Below are 15896 nucleotides of genomic sequence, written 5' to 3'. Positions count from 1 at the left end.
GAAGAAAACGTAACGAAATGGAATTCAATTAGTTGTTGAAAAACAAAAAATAACTGACATACATGGTGAATTGCTCAGCACTACCCACTTGTAAAACATGTATCCTTGTTCACCCTTTACTTGATGTAGGCCTAAGCATCTTATAAATGCAAACAGTTCTGACCTTTCACCATTCCAACCAGTGATTTCTTCAAGAAAGGAATTGCATTGTTTAATATTTTAACAGGGCACTAGAGACCGTACACACACTGTTGTCATGGTCTTCCACAAGAACTACATTTACGTGCAGAATAATTTTCCCCTGAGAGTGGAGAAGGGGTCTTTAAGGCCATTGAATCATTGCACTAGAATTCTGCTTCAGTGTTGGGGGTAAACCTAATGGAATTTCCCCATTGAACCATGCACGGAATTGAGTTATAAATAGCTTGTGTCAACTGACAGTTTCTTCTCCATGACCTCAGTGAAGGGGAATGCAGGCACCTGCCCCACATCACAAGACCATAATCACAAGGAGGAAAGGACAGAATGTTTATTATATATCCTGATGCCTATTCACCTTACCCCTATACCTCAATTACTCCAGTATCCCTGCACATTGTAAATATGGTATTGGAACTGACTGACCCTGCATTCGGAAAGTATTCAGACCCCTTCACCTTTCCCACATTTTGTTATATTACAGCCTTATTCTCAAATAGATTTTAAAAAATAAATAAATCATCAATCTACACACAATACCCCATTATGACGAAGCGAAAACAGGTTGTTAGAAATATTTGCAAATTTAAATACAGAAATACCTTATTTACATAAGTATACAGACCCATCGCTGTGTTTCCATTAATCATCCAAGAGATGTTTCTACAACTTGATTGGAGTCCACCTGTGGTAAATTCAATTGGTTAGAAATGATTTGAAAAGGCACATACCTGTCTATATAAGGCCCCATAGTTGACAGTGCATGTCAGAGCAAAAACCAAAAGCCATGTCATTAGGTCAAATGAATTGTCCATAGAGCTCCGGGACAGGATTGTGTTGAGGCACAGATCTGGGGAAGGGTACCAAAACATTTCTGCAGCATTGAAGGTCCCCAAGTACACAACGGCTGCCATCATTCTTAAATGGAAGTTTGGAACCACCAAGACTCTTCCTAGAAATGGCCACCAGACCAAACTGAGCAATCAGGGGAGAAGGGCCTTGGTCAGGGAGGTGACAAGGAACCCGATGGTCACTCTGACAGAGCTTCAGCGTTCCTCTGTTGAGATGGGAAAACCTTCCAGAAGGACAGCCATCTCTGTAGCAACACACCAATAAGGCCTTTATGGTAGAGTGGCCAGATGGAAGCCACTCCTCGGTAAAAGGCACATGACAACCCGCTTGGAGTTTGCCAAACGGCACCTAAAGGACTCTCAGACTATGAGAAACAAGATTATCTGGTCGAATGAAACCAAGATTGAACTGGCCTGAATGCAAAACATCACATCTAGAGGAAACCTGACACCACTCATCACCTGGCCAATACTATCCCTACGGTGAAGCATGGTGATGGTAGCATCATGCTGTGGTGATTTTTCAGCTGCAGGGACTGGCAGACTGGTCAGGATCGATAAGATGAACATCGCAAAGTACAGAGAGATCCTTGATGAAATCTGCTCCAGAGTGATCAGGACCTCAGACTGGGGCAAAGGTTCACCTTCCAATAGGACAATGACCCTAAGCCCACAGCCAAGACAACGCAGGAGTAGCTTTGGGACAAGTCTCTGAATGTCCTTGAGTGGCCCAGGCAGAACCCGGACATGAACCTGATCGAACATCAGAGAGACCTGAAAATAGCTGTGCAGCGACGCTCCCCATTCAACCTGACAGAGCTTGAGAGAATCTGCAGAGAACAATGAGATAAACTCCACAAATACAGGTGTGCCAAGGAATGTACGCATCCTTTAGGTCGAAGGTGGTGAACGAATCGCCGGGACACATGGACCGTAACAACCGCCGGTTTGTGCGCATTTTAAACTTACAAACTCTGAGATGCTTGTTCAGGGCATGCATATCTAGAATGGGGCGCAAAACCCCGTCCCTTTTGGGAACCAGGAAATACAGACTGTACCAGCCATCCTGAATTGTAGCCTCCAACCCAACATCATTGTTTGCATTACCCAGGGCGACACTACACATGCGCGCCATTGGTCGGAGCAGGCAGTGAGTCTCCCATAAAGTGACATCTGAGGGGGCATGATGCCCACTCGTGGACTGTGAGAAATCATTTAAATGTATTTTTATTTAAAATCAGCACCATTCTCTATAGCCTTGTGTCTGGGGAAATGTTTTATTGAACTCACATGTTGATCTCGAAAACAATTGGGTTGAAACAATGTATTTAGATGCAAACGTTTGCCTGAAGCCTCATCCACTCTGGATTCAAGGGCTGACGTATCCCGATTGGCCGGCGGAGCTCTGCCTGTCGGCCTTCTGGAAGGTGCCCCTCCCCGGCATCCAAAGGACCACCGAGGGAGAAAAGCGGGCAACACCTCTAAATGCTTATTTTTGACTTGCATAGCCTCCAGGGCCGAACAACCCAATGGGAGCAATCGGCTAATCGTGCTACATCTGTCTGTCCCTCTATGGCACCTCCGAAAGTGTCAGCCAATGATGATGCTGTGCCACCACAGTAGCTCCCATGCTCTTCCCGAGCGGTGCACTAGGACATGCGCAGAATGGATCTCATCCAGGAGCTCTGTGTGGGGCTTACCTGTGGCCAAAGCCGTGCCCAGCTCCTCCAGCAATTCTGTCTGGTAAACCTGCAGCACAGTGACAGATGACAGTGATCGGGCAGCCACCCCCTCTGCACGATACACCTTATCCAGCTGAGCAGCCAAAAAGTGACAGTGCTTGTTAGGGAGCATAGAATATGCATTGCCATGGGCTAGGTACAGGGCTAGGTAACCAGATAGCTTGCCATACACCGGAGGCGTGTGCACCAGCCCTGCCCCCTCCATATCCCGTATCGTGAAGATGAGGCTGCCCCGGAACTAAGCTCTTCATCACCCGAGAAACCCCCGGAGCTCTCCAGAGACACCAAGTCGTCTTCCGAACCTGGGCCCTGTATTTAACTAGCCGGGTCACTATCTCCCTGCTGGGATGCTAATTCCACCTGTTCTGAACATTGCCCCAAGTCCCTCGCCGCTTCCTGCACCTTGGTCCCAGCCAAGGCACAGACATCCGGAAAAAGGAAAGTCACTATTGGTAACTCCAAGCTTCGTCAACAATGCTAGTCTTTTCAGGGAGTTTGCACGCAGTACATGGCAATGCGTCCACGGACTGGTTAGAGTGAGGGCCGCCTAAGCGTGTTCCAAGTTAAGAGAAACTATACACGAATCGTGAATATCTTTCAGAGAACTAGCATAACAGCATAACTGGGGGCATGTTCTCGACACCGAACCCGGCTTAGCCATCGTCATCTCGGTTGTTTTCTTAGCCAGCTTACTCATTCCTCCAGCAAATTGAAGAATAACTAATTGTTCTTGATAAGGAGGCAAATACAAACTTCAACACACAACATCCAGGGAGTGAGCACGCTCTACCCCTATGGGATAGTTTAATTGGCGCAATATAAGACCATCTAGTTTTCCAATTGTTTGTTTTAGTTAGCGTGAATCATTCCTGTTCACACTGAGGTGAAGAGCGGAATAACTGAATGAATGAATCCGAGCCTCACGCTTATCACCTGTGAAAGGCGGGGCTACCAACGAGGCGTAGTTTTCATTGGTCTTGTCAAGCGCGATTGTAGATTCTTCAACCGAAGTCACGACAGTGTGACTCCCCACAGTATGTTGTACCAAAGTTGACTGAATGAAAGGGAACCCAGCCAATGCGATGACAACATAAGCACCAATAGCCCTCATGCAGCAGTCCTAAAAATAGCCTGGCCAGTGGAACACTGGCTAGCGACCGTGGAGTAAGCAGGGAACAGGAGGAGTTGCCAGCTGGGTAGGATCCAGATTCCAGACAGTGGGTCTTCCAGCAAAGTGCACAGGGGCCCTAATTCTCCAGTAATGGGGCCATTATCAGGTCCCAGGCAGCCAAAACAAACAGAGGCTTTATGGGAGATAATGTCCCTAAGACGTCACCACAGACGCAAGAGGGTGACATGCAGGAGCCACGGTGGCCAAGTGGCAAAGGCAATGCCTAACAGCCCTTCGGAAAACAAATGGCATTGTTTTGAAAACTAGGCATATACAGAACTAGGCCTATAAACCAGGGCCACAGAGCAAATAGTTGAGATGATCATAATATATATATATATTTTTTTGTTGTGAAAACAGGGAAAGTTGTGAGGACTGGAGAAATAACAACTGAGGAATTTGAGAGAAGAGGAGATGAAGTGATAGAGAGGAGGGAAAGGAAAGTGGGAGGTGGAAGAGAACAAAGTAGAGACTGAAAAATAGAATAAGTGTGAAGACAGAAAGAGAGAAGCAGAGAAAGAGCGAGGGAGAGTTTGAAACAGAGTGAGCAGAGTGAGAGATAGAGTTCAGATGGGGAAAGCAAGCACTGCAGCTGTATGTATGATGCCATAGGCTCCGTGCCAAAATCTGCTCCAGCAACAGTAGCACCATAAAACTTAAAGCTATTGTGTCCTCTTGCTCTCGCCTCTCCTCTACTGAATACTGCTATTCATGATGCAGGCGGAGTGATACTTCACAAATCAACACCAATCTCCATCTCTCGCCCCAAGAGAGCCCTGACTGTATGGAACAATAAACAAAGTATTCTTTCTGTCCACTCCCAGAGCTAGTCCAGCTTCATGTACATTACTGTTTCCAAAGAGAGTAGGTGGCATTTACAAGGCTAAAGGTCCACGGTGCACCCTGCATTCCGCCCTCTCCCTCCTCCTCCCTCCATCCGGGGCAGGTTTAGGGGTGAGAGAGCGAGGGAGCAGGGACAGGAATAATGGCATACGCACGTCATACCAAGCAGAGGACAACAAAGGGAGCGTCATAAAAATCGGGTTTATTTTCCATGTTGAGAGGAAGTTGGCTTAGTAGAAAGTTGGAACAGGTTTGAGAGGGGAGGAGAAGACAGGCAGGAATACAGTAGGAGCTAGCCAACAAAGGACTTCAGTGCACATCAGCACACCATATGGGTCTTTGATATTTCGCTCCTGTCCAATCAGCAAGCAGGAACATTCAATTAGTGACAACATAACCCCTGCCAAATTCATGATATGCCACAGCCCCTTGTGCATTATCATTTTAGCACATGTTTATAAAGGAACCATTAAACCATTCACTACAGATGGAAACGAAAGAGAGAGAGTGTAGCCTGTCCACATCACCTTTTATGAGACAACATCAGCTGCAGCCTCTGCCAAGAACAATCATAAGATCAATAGACATACACTAAGCACACCACTGGGCCACTAAACTCACAATGAAAAGTGATAAAGTAACAAACAGCACTCTATGAAAGGGCAAATGGTGGTCAAAAACAAAAAGCACACATTTCCATGTTGGCACCATTTCCTCTGCAAGAAGCAAATGAATTTACCTATTTACAAATTTGCAGAATGCGTGTGTGCTGTGTAAGTATGTGTGTGTGCATATGAGCATGTTCATACGAGTAACGTGTGTGTGCACGTGAGCAGTATGCATGTGTGAGAGAGTGCACATGTGTCATGCCTCAAACTACAGCACTGCCACCACGAGTTAATGGCATCGTTAAATCAAGGAACGTTTGAGAACATGCACATACTACATCTGTATCAACTGTGTCAATAGTGTGTTGACCTTTGCCCCTGCAGCTCAGAGTTCAACTCTTTACGCTTACTAGATATCCGTTTTCTGCCACCTGTCATGTTCTGAAACCACTGGAAGTGGCAAGGATCAAAGGAGAAGAGACACTCAACGAACTCAGACTAATAGAACGTTAGACTGTGAGGTTCTGTATGTAAAGCTTCCTCCTAGTCCTAGCTTTAAAATGTGTGGAGTAAAGGGGATGCTGCTTTCAACACTTTTTAAAACAAGGAAAGTATCTCATACACTTTACAACAAACTCAAGGAATGACAACAACAAAAAAGGCAGGAAGAAAGGCAACAATTTCAATAAGTGTGTTGACAATAGCGAGACAGGGTTCGGCTCTCTGTGCGTACTCAAGTACTGAAGATCGAAAAGGACTGAATCACCCACCGTTATCTGTCAGCGTCAACATATCCAAGCGGGCCTGAACAAAGAAAACGGCCATGCGGACGCTGGAAAGAGTTACACAAGTGATGAGAGGCGAGGAGTTTTCTGAATGAGTCAGGTAGCCTTCCTCCACACATCAAATCTTCTACATCAAATGTGATTCATCACATGCTTTATAAACAGGTTTAGACTAACAGTGAAATGCTTACTTACAGGCCCTTCCCAACAATGCAGAGAGAAAGAAAACAGAAATAGAAAAGTAAAACACGTAATAAAAGTAATATTAAATACACAATGAGTAATGATAACTTGACTATATGCACAGGGTACCAGTACCGAGTCGATGCGCAGGGGAACAAGGTAATTGAGGCAGATGCACTACATGACTGAAGGTATGTGGACACCTGCAAGTCAAACATCTCATTCCAAAATCATGGGCATTAATATGGAGTTGGTCCCCCCTTTGCTGCTATAACAGCTTTAACTCTTCTATGAAGGCTTTCTACTGGATGTTGGAACATTGCTGTGGGGACTGGCTCGTGCGGTCGGGCACTGATGTTGGGCGATTAGGCCTGGCTCGCAGTCGGCGTACCAATTCATTCCAAAGGTGTTTCGATGGATTTGAAGTTAGGGACAGTCAAGTTCACCCACACAATCTCAACAAACCACTTCTGTATGAACCTTGACGTGGTGAAGTTGAACCCAGGTACAGAGAATGGACCAGACAAGGAATCAATGATTAAGGATAAATGTAATACTTTACTGAGAAAAGATAACATAAGGATCATAGGAGAACACAACAAACACTAGAACTAGAAACTCACTCAGGGGACGACCACACAGGGCAACTGAAATCAAGCTTTTGCAGAAAGAACAGAAAACACACCTCTTTTAAAGGGGGAAATCATAATAAGGAAATAGAAAACACCTGAGTGTAATAATAGTCTCTAGGGCCGTCTCTGCCACCTTCTGGCGCCACAAAGTTGGAAGCGCAGAATCATCTAGAATGTCATTGTATGCTGTAGCGTTAAGATTTCCCTTCACTGGAACTAAGGGGCCTAGCACGAACCATAAAAAACAACCCCATACCATTATTATTCCTCCACCAAACTTTACAGTTAGCACTATGCATTCGGAGAGGTAGCGTTCTCATGACATCCGCTATACCCAGATTCGGCCGTCGGATTGCCAGATGGTGACTCGTGATTCATCACTCCAGAGAACGCGTTTTCATTGCTCCAGAGCCCAATGTCGGCAAGATTTACACCACTCCAGCCGACGCTTGACATTGCGCATGGTGAACTTAGGTTTGTGTGGGGCTGCTCTGCCATGGAAATCCATTTCATGAAGCTCCCGACGAACAGTTATTGTGCTGACGTTGCTTCCAGAAGCAGTTTGGAACTCGGTGGTGAGTGTTGCAACTGAGGACAGACGATATTTATGCGCTACGTGCTCCAGCACTCGGCAGTCCCGATCTGTGAGATTGTGTGGCCCACCACGTTGTGGCTGGGACATTGTTGCTCCTATATGTTTTCACTTCACAATAACAGCACAAACAGGGCAGCTCTAGCAGGGCAGAAATTTGACGAACTGACTTGTTGGAAATCCTATGACAGTGCCATGTTGAAAGTCACTGAGCTCTTCAGTAAGGCCATTCTACTGCCAATGTTTGTCTATGGAGATTGCATGCCTGTGTGCTCAATTTTATACACCTCCACAAATTCCACAAATTTGAAGGGGTGTCCAGATACTTTTGTATCTAAAAATATAAACAGAACTTGCAACAACTTTAAAGATTTTATTGAGTTACAGTTCATATAAGGAAATCAGTCAATTCAAATAAATGTATTAGGCCCTCATCTATGGATTTCACATGACTGGGAATACTTTGGTCACAGCAAACCACTCGCCAACACGACGCAATACACACTGTCTGCCATCTGCTCGGTATAGTTGAAACTGGGATTCACCTGTAAAGACCACACCTCTCCAGCGTACCAGTGGCCATCAAAGGTTAGCATTTGCCTACTGAAGTCAGTTACGACACCGAACTGCAGTCAGGTCAAGAGCCTAATGAGGGCGACGAGCACGCGGATGAGCATCCCTGAGATGGTTTCTGACAGTTTGTGCAGAAATTATTGGGTTGTGCAGCTGTCCAGGGGGCTAGTCTCAGACGATTCCGCTGGTAAAGAAGCCAGATGAGGAGGTCTTGGGCTGGCGTGATTACAAGTGGTCTGCAGTTGTGTGGCCGGTTGGATGTACTGCCAAATTCTGAAATTATGTTGGAGGCAGCTTATGGTTGAGAAACTAACATTCAATTCTCTAGCAACAGCTCCAGTGGACATTCCTGCAGTTAGCGTGCTAATTTCATGCTCCCTCAAAACTTGAGACATCTGTGGTATTATGTTGTGACAAAACTGCAAATTTTATAGAATTTTTATTTTGGCCTTTTATTTTATAGAATTTTTATTTTGGTATTTTAATTTGGCCTTTTATTGTCCCCAGTACATGGTGCACCTGTGTAATAATCATGCTGTTCAATCAGCTTCATGATATGCCATACCTCTTCGGTGGATGGATTATCTTGGCAAAGGAGAAATGCTCACTAAACAGGGATGTAAATACATTTGTGCAAAATATTTGAGAGAACATATGCATATGGAACATTTTTGGGGACCTTTTATTTCAGCTCATGAAATATGGGGCCAACACTTTACATGTTGCGTTTATATTTTTGTTCGGTTTACATATAACTAGGAATAAAGTGACAAATAATCAAAAGTAGTAACAGTGTTTGTAATGTGTCCAAAACGTTGGTGCAAAAAGGTTCAATGCAGACAGTCTGGGTAGCTATTTAATTATTTACCAGTCTTATGGCTTGGGGGCAGAAGCTTTTCAGGGTATGGTTGGTTCCAGACTTCGTGTATCGGTACCACTTGCCATGCGGTAGCAGAGAGAACAGTCTTTGACTTTGGTGGCAGGAGTCTTTGACAATTTTTAGGGCCTTCCTCTGACACCGCCTGGTGTCAGATCCAGGATGGCAGGGAGCTCGGCCCCAGTGATGTACTGGGCCGTACGCATTACCGTCCGTAGTGCATTGTGGTAGGATGCCAAGCATTTGCCATACCAGAATGCGGAATGCAGTCAGTCAAGATGCTCTCAACGGTGCAGCTGTATAACCTTCTGAGAATCTGAGGGCCCTTGCCAAATCTTGTCGGCCACGCAGTCATGGGGGAACAGGGAGTACAGGAGGGAATGAAGCACGCACCCCTGAGGGGCCCCAGTGTTGAGGGTCAGCGTGGAAGATGTGTTATTGCCTACCCTCATCAACTGGGGGGCGGCCCATCAGGAAGTCCAGGATCCAGTTGCAGAAGGTGTTCAGTCCCAGGGTCCATAGTTTAGTAAGGAGCTTGGAGGGCACTATGGTGTTAACGCTGAGTTGAAGTCAATGAACAGCATTCTTACATAGGTGTTCCTCTTGTGCAATAGAGATTGCATCCTCTGTGGATCTGTTGGGGCGGTAAGCGAATTGGAGTGGGTTCAAGGTGTCTAGGAGGATGGTGTTGATGTGAGCCAAAACCAGCCTTTTAAAGCATTTCATGGCTACAAATGTGAGTGCTACCAGGTGATCATCATTTAGACAGGTTACCTTTGCGTTCTTGGGCACAGATACTATGGTGGTCTACTTGAAACATATGTATTACAGACTGGGTCAGGGAGAGGTTGAAAATATCAGTGAAGAAGCTTGCCAGCTGGTCAGCACATGCTCTGAGTATGCGCCCTGGTAATCCGTCTGGCCCTGAGGCCTTGTGAATGCTAACCTGTTTAAAGGTCTCACTCACATTGGCTATGGAGAGAGTGATCACACAGTCTTCCAGAAAATCTGGTGCTCTCATGCATGGTTCAGTGTTGCTTGCCTCGAAAAGTGAGCATAGAAGGCATTTAGCTCGTCTCGTAAATTCCAATCACTGGGCTGCTCGTGGCTGGGTTTCCCTTTGTAATCTGTGAAAGTTTGCAGGCTCTACCACACCCGACGAGTGTCAGAGCCGGTGCAGTAGGATTCGATCTTAGTCCTGTATTGACCCTTTGTCTGTTTGATGGTTCGTTGAAAAGCGTGGCGGAATCCGGATTAGCATCCGGATTAGTGTCCCGCTCTTTGAAAGTGGCAGCTCTTGCCTTTAGCTCAGTGCGGATGTTACCTGTAATCCATGGCTTCTGGTTGGGATATGTACATGCAATCACTGTGAGGACATCGTCGTCAATGCACTTATTAATGAAGCAGGTGACTGATTAAACTCATTAATGCGGATTAATCGGATGAATCCAGGAACATATTCCAATCTGTTCTAGCGAAACAGTCCTGTAGCTTAGCATCCACTTCATTGGACCACTTCCGTATTGAGCACGTCACTGGTACTTCCTGTTTGAGTTTTTGCTTGTAAGCGAGAATCAGTAGGATAGAGTTATGGTCAGATTTCCCAAATAGAGGGCAAGGGAGAGTTTTGTATGCATTTCTGTGTGTGGAGTAAAGGTGATCTAGAGTTTATTTTGCCTCTAGTTGCACAGGTGACATGCTGGTAGAAATTAGGTCAAATGAATTTTGTTTTTCCTGTATTAAAATCACCGGCCACTAGGAATGCCGCTTCTGGATATTTTTCTTGTTTGTTTGTCTATACAGCTCGTTGTGTGTGGTCTTAGTGCCAGCGTCGGTTTGTGGTGGTAAATAAACAGCTACGAAAAATATAGATAAACTCTCTTGGTAAATAGTATGGTCTTCAGTTTATAATGAGGTATTCTAACTCAAGTTAAGCAGGACCTCGAGCTTTCCTTAATATTAAAGATCATGCAGCAGCTGTTAACAAAGAGACACACACCTCCTCCTTTGAGCTTACCCAAAACTGCCATACTGTCCTGCTGGTGCATAGAAAAACCAGCTAGATGTACTGTATTATTATTATCCATGTCCTTGGTCAGCGATGACTCCGAGAAACATAGGATAGTACACTTCTTCGGTTCCCGTCGATAGGATAGTCTCGAACGGAGCTCGTCCAGTATGTTCTTCAGTGATTGTACTTTTGCCAATAGAACGGAGGGTAGAGGCGGCTTATGTTATCGCCGACGTAGTTTCGTCAGGGTGTCCGCACGTCGGCCTCTATTACGCCGCCTTTTTCTTTTTCGAGTCTTGGGATTAGGGCCTTATCCAGGTTGAGCAGTATGTCCTGAGCCTCCGACTCAATGAAGTAGAAATCTTTATCCAAATCAAGGTAAGTGATCGCTGTTTTTTTAGACACAAGAAACAATGGCGGAAACATTACGTACAAAAAAAGTTTAAGCTGCAATATGTAACTTATTGGGCAAAACCCAACCAAATTCACATAGAAATGTGACTTAAGTCTAAGAAGCGGTAGATCTGTTCTATGTGCTCTATTTCCATGCTTCCCGTTCTGAAGTTTTATTTTCTTTTACATTCGGTTTTGTACACCAGCTTCAAACAGTTGAAAATACAATATTTTTGGTTATGGAAAAGATATTTAACAATGGTGTAAATGGTACAATGATTCTCTACACTATACTTGCTAGTTGTCACACAAACTGAAATGAGGTAAATCATTAGAATTGTAGCAGCCAAGAAATGGCGGCGCGATTTCTGCATAGTGTATCATGAAGAGCAGCGCAAAAAATATATAAATAGGTCAGGAGCCCGTAACAATATACATTGTAGCGCCATGCTCTAACTGGCAAAGGGATTGTTCAAGGAGGATCCCATGAAAGGAAAGAGTCAGTCATAACTCAAGAGTTACTGTAGGACATGCGTGTACTGTGACCTAATCAATGTAAATCCCCAGTTATTAGTGTAACATGAAAACAGTGTCACTCCGAGAAGTGTTTCCCCTACCATTACAGTTTCCCCCACCTATTAAAAAAATACAATTGGGTTATTGGCATGGCAGCCATGAAAGTTGCTTCAGGGGCCTCCAGGGGCCTTTTCCTCTATGCAAACGTCTAGGCGAAACACTGACAAAGTCAACACAATGAAGAAAAGGTAGAAATGTAATATAAGAGCAGCCCTATTGCATTTGCTGCAATATCATGTCGTCATTGCATTTGTATTCATATGATACTACACAGCTGCTACGCTAAAGGCATGTTTCTGATTTTATGATTTTATGACAGGTTCAAGGAAAGGTCAGGGACTGTTTGAATCTAAGAGCGGGAATGGGCAGGGCCAGGTCATGAGAGTTCAACCCAGTAGCATCTGACTAAGGGAAAACAGAGAGTGAAAGGAGAAGAATGTAACAGAACAAGAATGTAGGCCTAGGAATGCCAACCAATGTGTCAAGACTTCAAGACATTTTCAAGTGGATTTCACATGAAGTTTCCAACAATGTATCATCACCTGCTCAAAATCACACAGATATTACAGAATTATAGAAAACAAGCTTTAGATTTTGCTTTTCAGACATTGAGATGGAGGACAAGAGACACAGAGGAAGGAAGATGAAGGCTCCAACCCTTTTGGATTTGCTTTTCAGACATGACACATTTCACTGACAGGCCACTGCAGTTTTGTCATGCAACACAAACGTTTTTTTTACCCCCTTTTCTCCCCAATTTCATGGTATCCAATGAAATTGGTATCTTGTCTTATCGCTACAACTCCCGTATGGGCTCGGGAGAGACGAAAGCCATGCGTCCCCCGAAACACAACCCAACCAAGCCGCACTGCTTCTTAACACAGCGGAGGAAACACTGTGCACCTGGCGACATGCCATGCCCTCAGTTTGCTATTAACGCTAAATGCTATGGCTCCTTTGTTCTAATTATGTGGGTATTCCTCAGTTTATAGGTCATGTTAAGCCCATATTCACCTGGCACTACTAGGATTTCATGCATCGTTTTTTTAATGTGTACCTAATGTTTCCCTTTTATATCGCCCTTCCAGACCACCACATCCTTCCTATCCAACCTAAAGGCCTTACAAACCCAACTCCTAACACCCCCCGCGGTGATGTCAGGGATCCAAGGGAGTGGGGGTGGACAACATGGGGTCAAACTGAGGTCACTTCCTGGAGAGACCACCCTGATATCTGTCACAATGATGCCCTTTACATCCCCTAACCCTTTGCTCTTGTCTGTTCTCTACACCACTACATGAGGCTGTGGTCAAGGCTGCACCTTTCACACTACCATAAAGATGGAGCAAGTTTTGTTTAAAGATGGTCACCTTCACAGAAAGTGAGTGTCTACTTACTAACACTGGGCCAATATAAGGTGCTAGTGTACAAGCACACTCAAAGGCAGCAGAGTGGACTCTATTAGGCTGTTAATGAGTTGCAAATAAAGTTTTGTGCACTTTGAATGTGGCTGACTGTCAATGCAGAGCCTGACTTGTGTAGGATGAGATGGATATCAGTGTCTGCATCTCTGACACCTCTGTGCCTCAAACACAGAACAAGAGACAACTTTGGGGCCCAATGAGCACAAAGGGTAGTGTCACTTCTCTCACACAAACCTCCATTTCAGTTCTTACCTTAGACACAGAATGCTGAAAACCATCCCAGGCCTGAACATAAGTAGCCTTGCATGAGCTGAAACAGCTCATAAGCCAGGAGCTTGATGTACAAGTACACTCTCTGGACAGTATGTTAGCACAGGGCCTTAGCCCCAATCCATCTCCTTAATGCTCAGTGTCAAGCAAAGACTCCTCAGGGCCCATTTTTTTAACATCTTTAATATGACTCTGCCAGGGATTGAACTCACAACCTTCCAAACTCAGGGCAGGTGCCATAACCACAAGGCCACTGAGTAGGCCTGAACAAGGACCCACAAATTACCCACAATCCTTCCATGTGTTTGGGTTGCCAGTCAACTTCCTTAAAGACGCTGAAGAAATTAAATAATTCATCAAACTGATATCAATTCTGAGCATTCTGAAGCCTGAGCTCCACAAAGAGAATAGTTTACAGAAGATGGCGCTGCAGATTAGCAACACAAGAAACACTTCAATTTCAGCACATTATTGTATTACTTTCATTGCCCATGCTTTTATCAACTTGACTGCCTGTCATGTGCATTTGAGTCACTTCAGTCGACCCCCTTATCCAGAGCAAGTAGGGTTAAATGCCTATCTCAAGGGCACAAAAACAGATTTTTCACCTAGTGGGATCAGGGATTCAAACCAGCAAACTTTTGGTTACTGGCCAAACACTCTTAACCGCTAGGCTACCTGCCACCCTATGTACTCTTGAACTTCCTGTATTTGAATGTCATCAATAAAAATTCATTATTTATACCACTTCCTCCTTATCGGCCCATCCCAGATGAAGACATATCTACTCTATGACATTTACCTTTCTGGCAGGAAGTTGATGTGGCCCACTAAAGGCTCCGCCCCTTAGGGGAAATGCCCATATAAGGAAAACCAGGTTAAGAAATACTGTAGTGTACAGGCCAGTGTCAATACTAATATTTGTGCATGTTAGAGAGAGTTGATGTCTTTATGAAAGGTGTGTCTTCCTGTGTCGCCCTGACAGGAGTCTACATAACTCTTGGCCCAAAGATACACTCACAGGAAGCCTTTTATGCAACTCTGACACAGCCTACACAAAGGAGACCTATAAACCATCAAAATATATGGATCCAAAAAAGGGCAAATTGCAAACAGACAGGAAATGTGCTAGTGGTAATTGCAGGTAAATGCAATTGGGTCTGCTAAATTTAACACTCGCAAAACATCTAAAATCACCAAGAGAAAATGGAAAATGACAGTAGCCTAACACATTTCATGAGAAAGTTATCATTGGCAGTCTGAGTTCTAGAATAGAAAATAACACCTGCCAGTGTTTTATCAAGCAAACCACGAAGCAATAGGCTTGCTATACAGTGTACACATGTTTTCTTAGAGTAAACGAAACACTGTTTGATCCACCAGCAACCCACAGTGTTATCAGAGCTGGTGACAGCATAGTGGGATCAATAAACGAGAGACACATACACACTCCACAGGGCTGCTAGAAGCTACTTCAATGGCGCCAGGCCGCCCGGATATCCAAACAGCGTAAACTTTACCTCAGTGACCCAACTGTCGTTTGTATAACACACAGACACACACTACTCTACAGTGTGTGTGTTTGAGAGAGGATAGGAGAGAAAACAGTATGAAAGGGCAGTGGATGAGTATACTCAGTAAAGGTTGAAGTTAGCCCACCTGGCAATGCCAAGTTGGCAGAAGGAGGAGGGGGGGAGAGAAGGATTGTCAGGACACCTGGACCATGTAGTAAAGCCCCTCGTCCCTGTTTCCATAGTAACACGTGATGTGGGGTTAACGAAATCCACAATGCATAACTTCCCATCCTGACTGCATCATTAACTAACAGGGAACTATGCACCTGCAAATGAGGACCCTATTACCCTACTGACTAAGTGCATTGAACTTAACGCACATTAACATAACGTTGTCCTCTACCAAACAAAGCAACCTAGTTTCAAGAATAGGACATTTAGCAGAGTTGTGGACTCGAATTACAATGACATGGATTTGAGTCACAAATTTGACTTGACAGAAAATAAAATAACTTGAGAGACTTGACATGGAGCTTCAAGACTCGTATTTGACGATTTCAAATTATCTGGCAAAGTTTTGTTACTCATTTTGTGGCACAGATTCTCTCTGGATTACTCTCCACGCAGCCAGCGACAGTAGCTGCAGCAGCGCC

At 44.7% G+C, this 15896-nt stretch overlaps 1 protein-coding gene across 3 annotated transcripts in view; it reads right to left on the bottom strand.

Annotated features, from left to right (window-relative positions):
• Positions 1-15896, bottom strand: part of gng12a (guanine nucleotide binding protein (G protein), gamma 12a) — a 50342-nt gene that overhangs the window by 14794 nt on the left and 19652 nt on the right. The window contains exon 1 of one of the 3 annotated variants that reach the window (XM_024435269.2): positions 6184-6279. The exons of the other annotated variants lie outside the window; for them this stretch is intronic. The gene's annotated coding sequence lies outside the window, so the exon portion shown is untranslated. Of the gene's footprint in view, positions 1-6183; positions 6280-15896 lie in introns of those variants that run through there. 3 annotated transcript variants of the gene reach the window in all.

The sequence above is a fragment of the Oncorhynchus tshawytscha genome, linkage group LG10 (assembly GCF_018296145.1).
Source record: "Oncorhynchus tshawytscha isolate Ot180627B linkage group LG10, Otsh_v2.0, whole genome shotgun sequence".
NCBI classification, from domain to species: Eukaryota; Metazoa; Chordata; class Actinopteri; order Salmoniformes; family Salmonidae; genus Oncorhynchus; species Oncorhynchus tshawytscha.
This window is presented reverse-complemented; position numbering and strand designations above follow the sequence as displayed.